Source organism: Callorhinchus milii, unplaced genomic scaffold (assembly GCF_018977255.1).
Source record: "Callorhinchus milii isolate IMCB2004 unplaced genomic scaffold, IMCB_Cmil_1.0 Scaffold15, whole genome shotgun sequence".
Taxonomy (NCBI): Eukaryota; Metazoa; Chordata; class Chondrichthyes; order Chimaeriformes; family Callorhinchidae; genus Callorhinchus; species Callorhinchus milii.
Genome location: NW_024704756.1, coordinates 14,770,908 through 14,783,735, shown reverse-complemented (window position 1 = coordinate 14,783,735; position 12,828 = coordinate 14,770,908). Strand labels below are relative to the sequence as shown.

Here is a 12,828-nt window from a genome sequence, read left to right as displayed (position 1 = left end):
CTCAGTGTCGTTGGCAAAGGGAACCTAAACCTCACGGTTACCGTCGGTCGGTTAAGAGTTAAGAGACTCGCTCCCTACGGGAATGATTCGCAACAACGGTCCGCAAAAACAGTCACTACACTAGAGGGTGATTGCTTGTCGAGCAACGCAGTCTAATAAGGTGCCGCTGAAGCTCTTTGTTCCTTTCATTTTTCGTCTTGGGCCACACGTTTAGCGGCAATATGGCAGCGACGTAAATGTTACCACAGTCAATGAAAATCGCCCACACCGGACACGCACAGTCACAACCCTTTACCTTACACCCTGTGAAGCGCTTTAAGACATCCCGACGACGTGATAAGGTGCTGTGTCAAATGTGGCGATTATTCTTATTATTCAAAGGTTTTACAACTGCGCCGAATCATAAATAAATAAGTCTGAAAATACTTCCAGATTCTGCACTGATTGAGAAATAAAATAGAAATACAATCGTAAAAAATTATGGTTCTTCCAAACAACACCCAGGATTGCATTAACCCCTCTCTCCCCCGCCCGCCCACACACCCCCGCATCTTAAATTAACCGTCCATATAATGTTCTGCTGTTATCGCTCTGCGATAAATAAAATACAATTCCATTGGAACCAGGCGCATTTCTTACCCGTCGTTAAGCATTATTTCTCAAGTGGCATTCTGCCATCAAATGGCACTTTTTTAATGAAAAAAAACACATGGAAATGGTTATTGGGTGCAATAAGGGCGCAATGCAGGACGAGACTGTACGAGACAGAAGTTCTTGGGTGCAGCTGAACACCGGAGCTATTGTGTTTATCAGTCAGTGCACGAATGCTATCCTGGCAACTGCTGATCTATTGTAACTGTTACTGCTGTTTCGCTGTAATATCTACAAGGTTTTTGTGTGAGGAACCCAGACTCTTGTTTCAAGAGAGAGATGGTAGTAACACGCTCAGCATCTCACACCTCCTTGCACGACACGTGCTTGTAATGTACTCTCACTGATGTCACACATCCGTGACACCCCAAAGGCTTTGATCGCTGGTTAATATGCAATCTCCGCAAATCTTTGCAAAAGGAGGCACGTGCACAGAGGAACTCAGCGCTGACAGTGAGTTACGGCGTTTTTTTCGCTGTGAGCGAGCGAGATAATCCCAGAAGGAAAAGTCACTGCGGAGGGAGAGGTTTTGTTCATCCGAAGTGTACGGCCGGGAACTGTGAAACAGCAACATTTCTCCCTGGCTTTCCTGAAGTGGGTAAAATTGATTTATGATAATATATTTGTAAATAATTAGTATTATTTAGAACAACCATTATTATTATTATTTATACAGAACGATTATTGTCTGCAACAAGTGCCAATTTGTATAACTTGGTGGGAGGCTAAAAAGATTACCCCCTCCCGCACTTCTGTTTGTGCATGTGGGGGGGGGGGGGGGGGGGAATAAATGTATCATGTGATAATATCACCGGTGATGAAAATAGCACATTATCACATTTTTGCCCCCAATGTTTGACTTGTGCAAGATGCCATCACAGACCCTTGCTCGCCAGAAACGGACAGCTGCATACTCGCTGGCAATGGTGCTGCGTTCTGCATTTAAATAATTGGCAGAAAGATGGTGCATTTCAGCCATTTTACAACATCAATTACATAATCGTATTAGTGTATTCATCACCAGACCAGGACTCTGGCAGCACCCGTCAAGAGTAATGCCATTTTGTGCAAAGATCGTCAACTGCAATTGGTTTATGCTACCAAAACGATTGGGTATACAGTTGTTTTAATGTAATGATACACGTCTTCAACCCAAGTGCCTGATTAAAATTCCCGGTGAGTTCTCTCCTTATGTCGGAAACCCTTTCTCAAAAAAAAATTCTATTAAAGGGTCTCGTAAGCTCGTGTGACGATCACTTTAAGATCACGATACAACCCCAAAAAATCTCTGCTGGTTTGTCTCGAAACCAACATTAACTAATTAGTAATAATAGCAATGATCCTTACATTTGGGACAGTAGCACCTTTCACGTCGGGAGGATGGCTCAAAGCGTTTCCCATGATGTACCGTTAAGTGGAGTGAATTTACATTGCATCTACTTTTCCACGCTGCAGGATAGTAGCTGGATGACATCTTAACATGCGAAGCCTTTCTCCGAGGTCGGTGAAGATTATTACCAACCAGCAAAAGAACATGCTGAAACGGCAAGTAAGTCTGTCCTCAAAGAATTCTTGTTCCAGCCTTTCGGTCTCAGTGCGATCAACGATATCCGCTTTCACAAAAGGCAAAGAACAGGCAGCAGGTCAGGCAGCATCCATGGAGATACAGGAAAACGAGTTAACGTTTCAGGTCAATTCCTGCTTCCAAACCGGAATGAACGTCGTGGGGGCAAAAACAACAAAAAAATGAGAGGTTTCACCCCAAAGAAAGGCGACAATTGTGCCACGGTTAATAATAATAATAGTAATAATCCTTGCCTTTGATATAGCCCCTTATCACGTCTTCGAGACGTCTCAAAGCGCTCCTGAATGCGTCTTGGCGATGACAAGAAAAGCTCTGCAATACTTTTGTGGGCAAAAACGGCAACCGATTTGCGTACAGAAATGTCTCACAAACAGTCGTGAATTGAGTGACCGATTTTATTTATCTGTGGGGTGGGGGCGGGGGGTGGGGGGGGAATTGTACCCTCCGCAAAGGGTCACCAAATTGATCGGTGTTTAGCGGGGCGTTGCTGTGCAAATCGGCTTCACAGCGAAATCCTGTGAAGCGCTTTGAGACGTCGCGATGACTTGCTGAGGCGCTGGGTCAGCGAGACGATGCGAGGATCATTTTCTCGCGGTGTCAATCACCCTTAACGCGGCGTTTGAATCCAGACCCACACCACAGTGCCTCAACATCCACCGTAAAAAGAGAAAACTTGACCCGAAAGGACATTGGTATTGCTTTAGGGAATTTTTAGACGCTCTGCGTTAGGAACAGTCTACTCAGAAAACTGCTGAAACATTCTTATAAGCAGCCTCTGGGGTACATTTATACTGAGCGATATGCTGTATCATCAATTGCTTGTTTCTTGAGGTTTACAAAATACACAAAAACTTCCGTTCCAGGAACATCCGTGTGTTTTCGGTCCTGTTTCTGCACAGCAGGACTCACAGCTGGATGCAATTCCCTTCCCCCCTCCATCGCACATCATCTCTCCCACCCTCCCCTTTTTATTCCAACATCAGTGTCATGTATTAATAATAATCATAATAAATTATTAATAATAATAATAAATTGGTCACTTAATCCACGTCTGTTTGTGGGGACGCTGCTGTGCGCAATTGGCTGCCGTGTTTACGCCCACAAAATATACAGTCAATTTACTTTACAGTGTATCCTGTGAATGGGCTTTGAGGTGTCTCGGAGACGTGATAAGGCGCTACATCAGATGCCAGTGGTCTTATCATTTTATTATTACATTCAGCTTCAGTGGTTTTGTTCAACAAACACATCGCTCACATAGACAACTGAACTCATTGACTCGCTCCCCACACAGCCAAGTGGACAGACAGAGGCGGTGTGACGAGAGGGAACAGGTTCAGTCTTGTTGAGGACCACTTTAAGACAAGACGTCAGGAAGTGTGTCTTCACACGGTAACGAATGAACTTTTCCCGGGAAAAAGTGGTTTGAGGCCGGCTTGTGACGGGAATAAAATTCAGGAAGAGGAAAGGAGATCAAACAGGTTGAGCTGCAAGTGGGTGGGTTCTCCTCGGAACTATGCTGGCTCCAAGGTGACGTGCCTGACCATGGAACAACAGAATCAACTCAACCCTCTGTGGGAGTCTCAGCAGTACATTTCCTGAACCAGGAGAATCCGCATTCACCCCAGGGCACTGCTGATGACAGCACAGTCAGCCTGGCTTGTCAACAGGACTCGGAAGAGCAGACCAGTCGCCGGGAGCCAGGGAATCTTCACGCTCGGCATCTGTTAACCCCACAAGCAAAGGCATGAAAAGATAGGGTGGTCCTAATGAATAAGGAATAAGAGCGCTGCTCCGTGATTGAAGTTGAGATCTATTATTGGGATTGCGAGATCACAAGATTGGTTTGGATGGAGAAGATGCCTTCAGCCCTCCTGACCTCATCCCTCGAAAACACCCACCTTACCGCCTCCTCCACATGACTGTGTCAATCTACTTCTTCAAAGGAACCATGCCGACAGAGCTTTTACTCGGTATCTGACATAATCGGTGGAATATATTTGTGCTAGGATATTGTAATACACAGATATATGGGCAACCCAAACACCTCCCAACCCCCACACACACACACATACACTTAAACAACTCACATCAACCTCCCCCGTCCAATACTTATCAAATTCAGCAAAACAGACCTGGTTTACATTTGAAAACAAGCGTTTCTTCCAACAGTTTGCAATTCATTTAGAAGGAAAACTCATGCGAATGCAAATATCCAGTGTGTTCAGCAAATATAATGGGTGAGGTAAGGGGAGGAAGATGGAGAATTAAGCTCCCAGGGCGATCTTCTCTTGAATGGTTTCACTGCATTAAAATCACATGCAAATTATTGAACAGCCAGCAGGGTTATATGAAAGTGTTCCTCATTGTGCTCTGAGAATTCACTTTCTTCTTCTCTGTATTAACAGTAAAAGTCTTGGACTCTGATGATGTATTGCCTGTCAAAAATGATATTACCACACTGGAAAGCTGCAATATCAACACACACTCAGGAGACTGAATCACACCAATCTACTGAAATATACAACCTTTAGATTTCTACGAGACAATCTTCAGGTTGTGCGCTAAACATATAGTTATTAAAATTTAATCGTCGCTCCAGCAGGAGTGAAACAATTACTTGATTGACTGACTATTAATGAGCTCGGAGGCACTACTGTAACGAATTGTTAATCACAAATAACGCACAACTATGGCTTTCGGAAGCACAAGTGCTGTCTCTCCTCCAATACGATAATGATAATAATCCTTGCATTGCCACAGCGCCTTATCACGTCGTCGAGACATCTCAAAGCGCTTCATAAGATACACCCAAAGGACTGTGTAATGTGTGGGCGAAACGCGGCAGCCAGTTGTGTACAGCAATGTCCCACAAAACAGCCAAGAATTGAGTGACCAATTTCATTTGGGGGAATTGTTGTAGGCTTGTACTGGAGTCAAATTATAGGCTCTCATTTGATTTCAGATACGAGCTTCAAAAGCATTCAATACTTCGAATGTGATGGGGGCATGCTCATTAAATGCAAATCACAGTCACTCCACTTTGCATTGTATCCTGTGAAGCGCTTTGGCATGTGCAAGACGGCGCTATATCAAACGATAGGATTATTATTATTCTTAATCACATGGAATGCAAACCTTTTAGGATCCGGCGTAACCTTTTCTAATCAATCCACAAATGCCACGGCATATCGGAAGGATGATTTAATAATAAGAAGAATAATCCTTGTGTTTGGTGCCTTTCACCCCGCGAGGACGTCTCAAAGCTATTCAAAGGATTTACTGTAAAGTAGAGTGACTGTGTTTTGCAGGCATTTTGGTACTTAAAGGGCACAAAGCTCATTGACTGCCAACTTGGCTCAGTCAGTGGAACGATTTATCACCACCTGGGTTGGGAGGATGTTGGCGCAAGCTTCGTGCCAGGACTGGAGCTCATTTTCTGGGCTGACGTGTGTGTGTGTGTGTGTGTGTGTGTGGTGGGGGAGGGGGGGAAGATGGTGAAGCATTGTCAGAAAGGCGTATCTTTCAGACAGGATTCCACTTGCTTGTTCGAAAAGCCCTCCCGCCAGTTGCGGGCGGCGAGATTAATTGATCGTGGCTGTTCATGAGAGCGCGGGCTGACGACGAACACAGTCACTACAGCTGACAGTAATTACCTGCAAAGCGTTTGAGGTGTTCTCGACGATGCGACAGGGTGATACAAAATGCAAGTCTGTCCCGAAGTACCGGGAACTGATAAGAGTCTCAAGTCCCTGAGCTCAGAATACGGTTCACAAATGAGTTTCCTCCGAATTACATTTTCTTTGAAGCCAGGCAGGACAGCGAGAGAGGGAAAAAAAAGATTGTTCTTCATTCAAACCCGTAACAAAGTTTGATAGGAAACACAGTGCTGGAGATTTTTTTTTGAGCCGCCGAGAACGATACCCTTAGGCTGTTATTTCAACAAGGTGTCTGGATTGCCATTCCCACAGGACAGGGCTCCGAATAGCTCGCAAGACATCACCTTCATCACCGCTAAAGGCTTGAGTGACAGCATCGACAGGGCGAAGAGAGAAAAAAAATAAAGTCGATATTTTTTGTGTGTTTTTTTTCTCTCTCCCCATTCATTTTTTTGCAATTCCGGAGATTTCGATTTTGCCACTGAGAACATTCTGTTAGATCCCGCAAGCCGCACGTTCAGAATGAGTGCCGAAGAATGATGTGTTTTTGACACTGCGGGGTCTGTAGATTGTTCCTCGCAGGGGGTGTGATAAGGGTTACACTCCCTCCCTACCCGGAAATCTCTCCACATGTTTTCTTGAAATCTATTTCTCGAAAAATAGAGGGATTAGGGGATATGGGGATAGGGCAGGTAATCAGAGTTAGGTGAGAAGATCAGCCATGATCTTATGGAATGGCGGAGCACAGGCTCGAGGGGCCGAATGGCCTAACTCCTGCTCCTAATTCTTATGTTCTTATGTTCTTATGTCATCGAATAAAGAGGGCTGCTGGTGAACAGCAATGCTTTTCCGTGCAGTTATTTCACCTCGGAATTAGTCCTTGCAAATGTTATTGAGTCAAACCTTCGCAGGGTGAAGAATGGGACGTTTCGTAACAGATGCGACGTGATAATTATTGATTTGATAATCATCGCCAGCAAACCTGTTGTGAAATGTTGCATTTTTTTCTCTCCTATAGTCTAGCGCGGATTGAGATTGAGTGAGTTAGTGAGGGAAGGAGGGAGGGAGGGAGGGAGGGAGGGAGGGGGAGAGAGTCAGAGTGAATGAGTGAGCGGAGTGCGTGAGGGAGTCAGTGAGGGAGTGAGGGAGGGAGGGAGGAGGAGAGAGGAAGGGAGTCAGAGTGAATGAGTGAGTGTTGTGAATGAGTGAGTGAGTGAGTGAGTGAGTGTGAGTAAGTGAGCGATTGTGAGTGAGTGAGTGAGTGATGTGGAGGAGGGAGGGAGGGAGGGAGACAGACAGACCGTTTGGATTTACAAGGCACAAGTATAAACCAGACTCAGTTCGCAGTGTCTCCTGATGTCTGTACCCTGTGAGACAGACGCATAGGTTTGTTGAATGGATCTGTATCAGATTTACTGAGCGGCAGCCGTTGGGAGCTGTTCACATTCCGGGACTGTAAGACTATCATGGAGAATATCGGCGTTGGGTTTCAGATAACATTGCGGATCGGAAAGTCACAAGATTGCAAGCCAGGGGCGCTGAACCCTTTTCCGAGCCCGCTGTGGCCAGGCCCCCTAGCCCTGGCGGCTAGCTTGATCGTATTTGTTAATTTCTGTAATAATATCTGTTAATAAACAAAACAAAAAGCAAAAGTGCGCAAAAAAGCGCTCAGAGGGTTAATCCGCCGCACTCATTCCGCAGCCATCAATGGGTGGGGGGAAATGAAGTGAACAATCTACATTTATTTCAGCTTTTACGGAGGGTGTAAATGATCCAACTGCTGGAATAGGATTCAGCACGGTAATCAGACTTATCCCTCCAAGCACCAAACACCAGCTCCCGACTTACAGTTTCAGGTCGCGTGCGAATTTTAGGATTTTGTTATTGATTCTGTTATTCTGCTATTTTGCCCACCAACCGCACCCCCCCCCCCACTCTCACCCCGTCTACCCTCCTCCTGGGGAAGACGGAGGAAGCAGAAAATGTCATTCGTTTCAAGGACTAATTAGATAGATTTCTGCTAGAAAATAATACCTCGGGGATACAGCATAGCGTTCGGGACACGACATGTCAGGCGACTGCCAGGGTGGTGGGAGGCGAACTCGATGGACCCCTTGGTCTTCTTTTGCCCAGCAAATTCTTACGCGCTGATGGATCAATGCAACAGAGCGGTGACAGGCGATCCAAGGCACGGTTTCAGTACACTTGCTGTCTCCCTGCCCGATCGCACTGATTCCTGGCAGCGTCAGCGTTGCACTGAGAAGGAATCTGCGTTCAGTTCCCAGCCCAGAGTCAGCGCTTTAGCAGATTTGGAATTATGAAGCAAACCCGGCCAGCTGGTCAGATTGATTGAAAATCTGGGCCAAAACAGGCTTTGGGACAAAAGATATTTAGCAAATTAACACCTTCCGCAACAGATTTCAGAAAGGGTTTCGGGTGAGGTATGTCATTCCGGATTTTAACAGAGTCCGGGCTTGCCTGGCCCCGAGCCACAGTCATTAACTCCTTCACGGCTTTCTGGCTGATGCGTCAACAGCCGATTTCTCGTTCACTCCCACTTCATCCCTGAAGGAATGGGTAGGTTAACGTTTTCGAAAAAAGTGCAATCAATCAATCGATCAATCGATCAATCTCCCATCCTGTAAAAATCTCAGAGTGGAGGCAGATGGATTTGTCAATTTTTTTTCTATCCCTTTCCCCCCACCCTCTCCCTTCACCTCCTTCCTACCCAAAATTGTCCAATGGGCCTATTTTGCTCACCCGCACACCCCCACCCTCCCACCCCACCCCACCCCGCTACCCCTGCCCTACTCCCTCCTCGCACATTAACTCCCTCTCTCGTAGCGACAGGCAGGTTGGAGCGACAGACGGGGCTGACACTCCAACACACGACCTTATGAAGTCGAGGCACACACGGACGCCCTGAGATTAAGTTCCGTTTAAAACCGCACTCGAGTTGCAATAGCAAACCCCCCAGCCCGCCCGGGTGAACCGGGGCACGGACTCAGACACCAAACTACAACACGAGAGGCTGTTGTTGGTGGGGGGGGGGCAAGCTGCGTTCGTTCTGCTCTGTGATGGATGGATAGCATTCTCGATCGACATCGGTTAAATCATTCCACTCCAGGTGGTGGCCGGAGGGACGCAGTGTAAATCGCAGTGTAAGCTGCCGTCGTTATCGTCAGCGTGTGTTTCGAACACGTCAACAACAACGACGACGGCCACGACAACAGCGATGACGGCCACGACAACAACCAAACAATGTCTTGTTACATTCCAATCGCCGGATCATCAAGCCATCGGCACACGATTCCATATCATAATGCGCACATCTTTTTTCTTTTAAAAAAAACAATAGGTGAATAATGTGCTCAATAAATAGATGTCCTGCGTACACTCTCCTTGGTCACCAGTAATACACTGTGGTTTTTTTTGCGGCGGGGGGGGGACAATAACAGCAGATGCTGTATCTTGTTGGCATTTGACAGCACCAGGTAACTAACCATTGCCTAGGAATGCCAATTGCAAGACGGAATAGTCTGAACTGGGCTGTGGAATCAATCACTGACTCATTTAAGCAACTTATCTCTGCTCCAATCACCCAGCAATTCAGTTGCCAATATCGAAGCATAGTGTTCCTTCTGACATCTGTCCTATTTAATACCAAACAGATTCTTTTTTTTGGGGTGGGAGAGGTTTTAATCTTGATGAAAGCTTCAGCGTAGAAAGCAGAAACCACCACAATATTAATCCGTACCAAAGTATTTTATCCTGCAGACACCAATGTCAAAACCACACTCAATCCAAAAGGACTCCAAATACAAACCTCCAATAAAGTGGGGGTGAGAGTTGGGGTGGGTGGGGAGGCTGTTCCTTTAAAATAGATATTAGCAAATAGACGTGAAGTGGTCCTAAGTGTACCTTAATGAGAACAGGGTTAGACAGGTACTATGGAGTGCAACTGAGAGAGAGAGAGAGAGAGAGAGACAGTGGTGAGAGGCTGAGATCCACACATTCCCATCCCATACCCCTTTTCCAAGGCACCAAACTGGAGAGGCAGGTCCGGGGACTTAACGCAGTGAAAGGTAAAGCAGAACACAGCTTCAATTGCTAGCACTGTATCCGTGCTGTTTCCTCCTGACTACTCGGTGCGGCAGGAAAACCTGCCCAATCATTCGATCTCGGGATTCATTCATGATTCGGTGCCTAATTTTTTTTCCCCCCACTCCAGCCATCTACTCGGCTTTGCCTGACAGTCAAAATGTACCACAGTCCGCAGCCTCAAGACACAGTTACGCACTTGGCAGCCAAGGTCTCCTGTTATCCAGGCAGACTAAAAAGCAGGCTCCCCTTTCTCGAGAGCGAGAGAGAGAGAGAGCGAGAAAAAACACAGGCACTAACTACACTACACAATGCATATTACACACAACACACAGACACACACCACACACATACACACCACACACACACACACAGGGGGTCAATTCCCCACAGCCCACACATTACCATAGCGCACGGTTGGACCACTGCAGGGCTGAAGCCATCCCATCGCTCCAAAGAGACTCTTTTCCAGCAGAAGAAATAAATCCACTTTCATCTCATCTTCTTTCCATCACATCCTGCAGACTCCTGATGGGGAGGGAGAGAGAGAGAGAGGGAGAGGGAACAAGCTGAATGATATCAGGGCTCTCTCCCTCCCCCTCCCACCTCTCCTCTGGTCCAGACAGTTTTCTGATGAGGGGTCAAGCTGATTCTTCCCCCCCTCTCTGCGGATGCCAGGCAATCAGTTGTAGACTACAGACCCCCCCACTTGCCCATCTGAAGGAAAGGGGATCACTGCCAATTCTAGCTGTAAGCAGGCACACACAGGCACACACACACACATATTAACATCACAGGAGCATACCATATGTAGGTGGTACCAGAGGGGGAAAAACAAGACAGCAACACTGTGTGGAGACTCCACTCTCTCTCTCTCTCTCTCTGCATCTACACCGAACATCGTTTTCTCATTTTTAAAAGGCATTTCTCTTTCTACCTCTCTTTTTCTCTCTGTCTCTCTCTTTCCACCTCATTCTGCCTTTCGCATCGACAGTCCAAGCACATCAGGGAAGAGAATAGGGCAGTTACAATTGAGAACATAAAGCACCGCTGACACTTTTTATTTCTTAAACAAAAAGGGAATATGGAGTTGAATGCGTGAACGTGTGGGAAAAGGATTTTTGTGTGTGGGGCCAAGGGGGTGGTTGGTGGTGGTGGTGGGGGGGGTGGCGGTGGGTTGAAGTGAAATATTATTTTTCTATGAATTGAATCGAACACTGGCACGATGTAACATCTTCTCGTTTTGGGGTATATACGGTGGCGGTGGCAAATGTTTTCCTCTCCTCTCCCCCACTCACCCTCCCACCCCCCCACCCCCCCCCCCGCCACTCTCCGCAAACTCGATTCGCGGTGATGCGTTGGCAATGTCAAAAGGTGTTAGAAAAGAAAACAGCCAAACACATGTACACGTATATTGTGAATGGTGCCCATTCACCGGAATAATAACAGTCCTTACATTTGATTTAGGACCTTTCAGTCCAGGAAGATGTCTCAAAGTGCATCACGGCAGACACTGTAGATAATAATAATAATCAGAATAATAATCCTTGCTTGGATACAGCGCCTCATCACGTCATTGAAACATCTCAAAGCGCTTCACAGGATATATTGTCGAGTGAATTGACTGTATTTTGTGGGCGGAATCACAATCTGGGGGAGATTGTTGGCCAGGGTACCAGGAGAAACTGCCTTCTCTGAATTAACGAGAATCGAAGAGGCTCCAGAACCAGACAAACAGCTACGAAATAAGAATTATGTAAATGGGATGAAGTCCGCTCGCAGGTTTAACGCAATCGTCATTGTAGGCAGAGGCAAATTCAAAAGAGCTCGGTTAATCTCGGGTAATAGCTGACTGATTTGTTTTGGAGGATTAAATGACAGCGAGTCTCATTTTCAGCCTGGAAGAAAAGAGTAGCGTTTTCTAAGTCACTGATCCCTGTGATGAGAAATTAAGCTTCAAGTCATGGCTGTTCTCTGGCTGAGCTAATGCCACAACCAAACCGGTTGGATTTGCATGGTGACCTCACAACATTGGAGGGCAAACGGTAATATTCTCACAGAAAGGCAAAGCACAAACCTACATGGCTGAATCATTAAATGGATTAAGATAAGTGGTTTCGTCCTAACCTTATCCTTCCCCAAAAAAGGGTAAAGATAGAAGATTTGCCTGATCGTTCTTGTGGCTTTACGTGACAAATACATCATTCAGTTTCCGATGACTAATAAGGCATTAATGCAACAGGGGAGAAAAGGTTGTTCATTTCCCTTGGTTTCCAATTAAGGAGTCACTTAAGTAATAAAGAATGAAGATATCATTACGGGAGACCTCTGTTCCGAAGCGTGCTCAACTCCACTCAAATATATATTCGGATCATAAAGGAGGTCAACAGATCAATCAAGCGGATTTCTTGGAATAGGGTTAAAGGTGACGTTGCGCTCTGATTGTAATCCTCGTGCATGAAACCGGGTCAAAATCATCCGGTTGAACCCAGTTCGGACGCCTGTTAAAACGATACGGTTGATGAGCCGCCCCTTGGCTGAAACGAGGGAGGACTTTGCAGCCGCACGGCCGGTCAAAGCGCCTGTACGTTTCCTGGCATTGTAGCACTCAGCGGCGGTTTTCGAGGCGCTATTCCCTCGTGCAGGACGCTGCAGAAATCAAAGCCGATGTTGCCCTTTTAGCAGCAGAGCGTAACGGGGGGGGGGGGGGTGGGGGGGGGTGGGGGGTAGAATTCCACCCGGTTCTAGGTTTACTCTATTCTCTTAATGTTTAGAACATCCGGAATTTGGCAAATCTTAAAGAAAAATGACAACTGAATTCGACAAGTTGCT

General features: G+C 46.3%; 1 protein-coding gene across 1 annotated transcript in view; it reads right to left on the bottom strand.

Moving 5' to 3' along the window:
• The window catches only part of tenm1 (teneurin transmembrane protein 1), a 224,442-nt gene extending 214,011 nt beyond the window's left edge, over positions 1-10,431 (bottom strand). Inside the window, exon 1 of the mRNA XM_042340827.1 lies at positions 10,402-10,431. The gene's annotated coding sequence lies outside the window, so the exon portion shown is untranslated. The remainder of the gene's footprint in view (positions 1-10,401) is intronic.
• Positions 10,432-12,828: the final 2,397 nt, after the last annotated feature.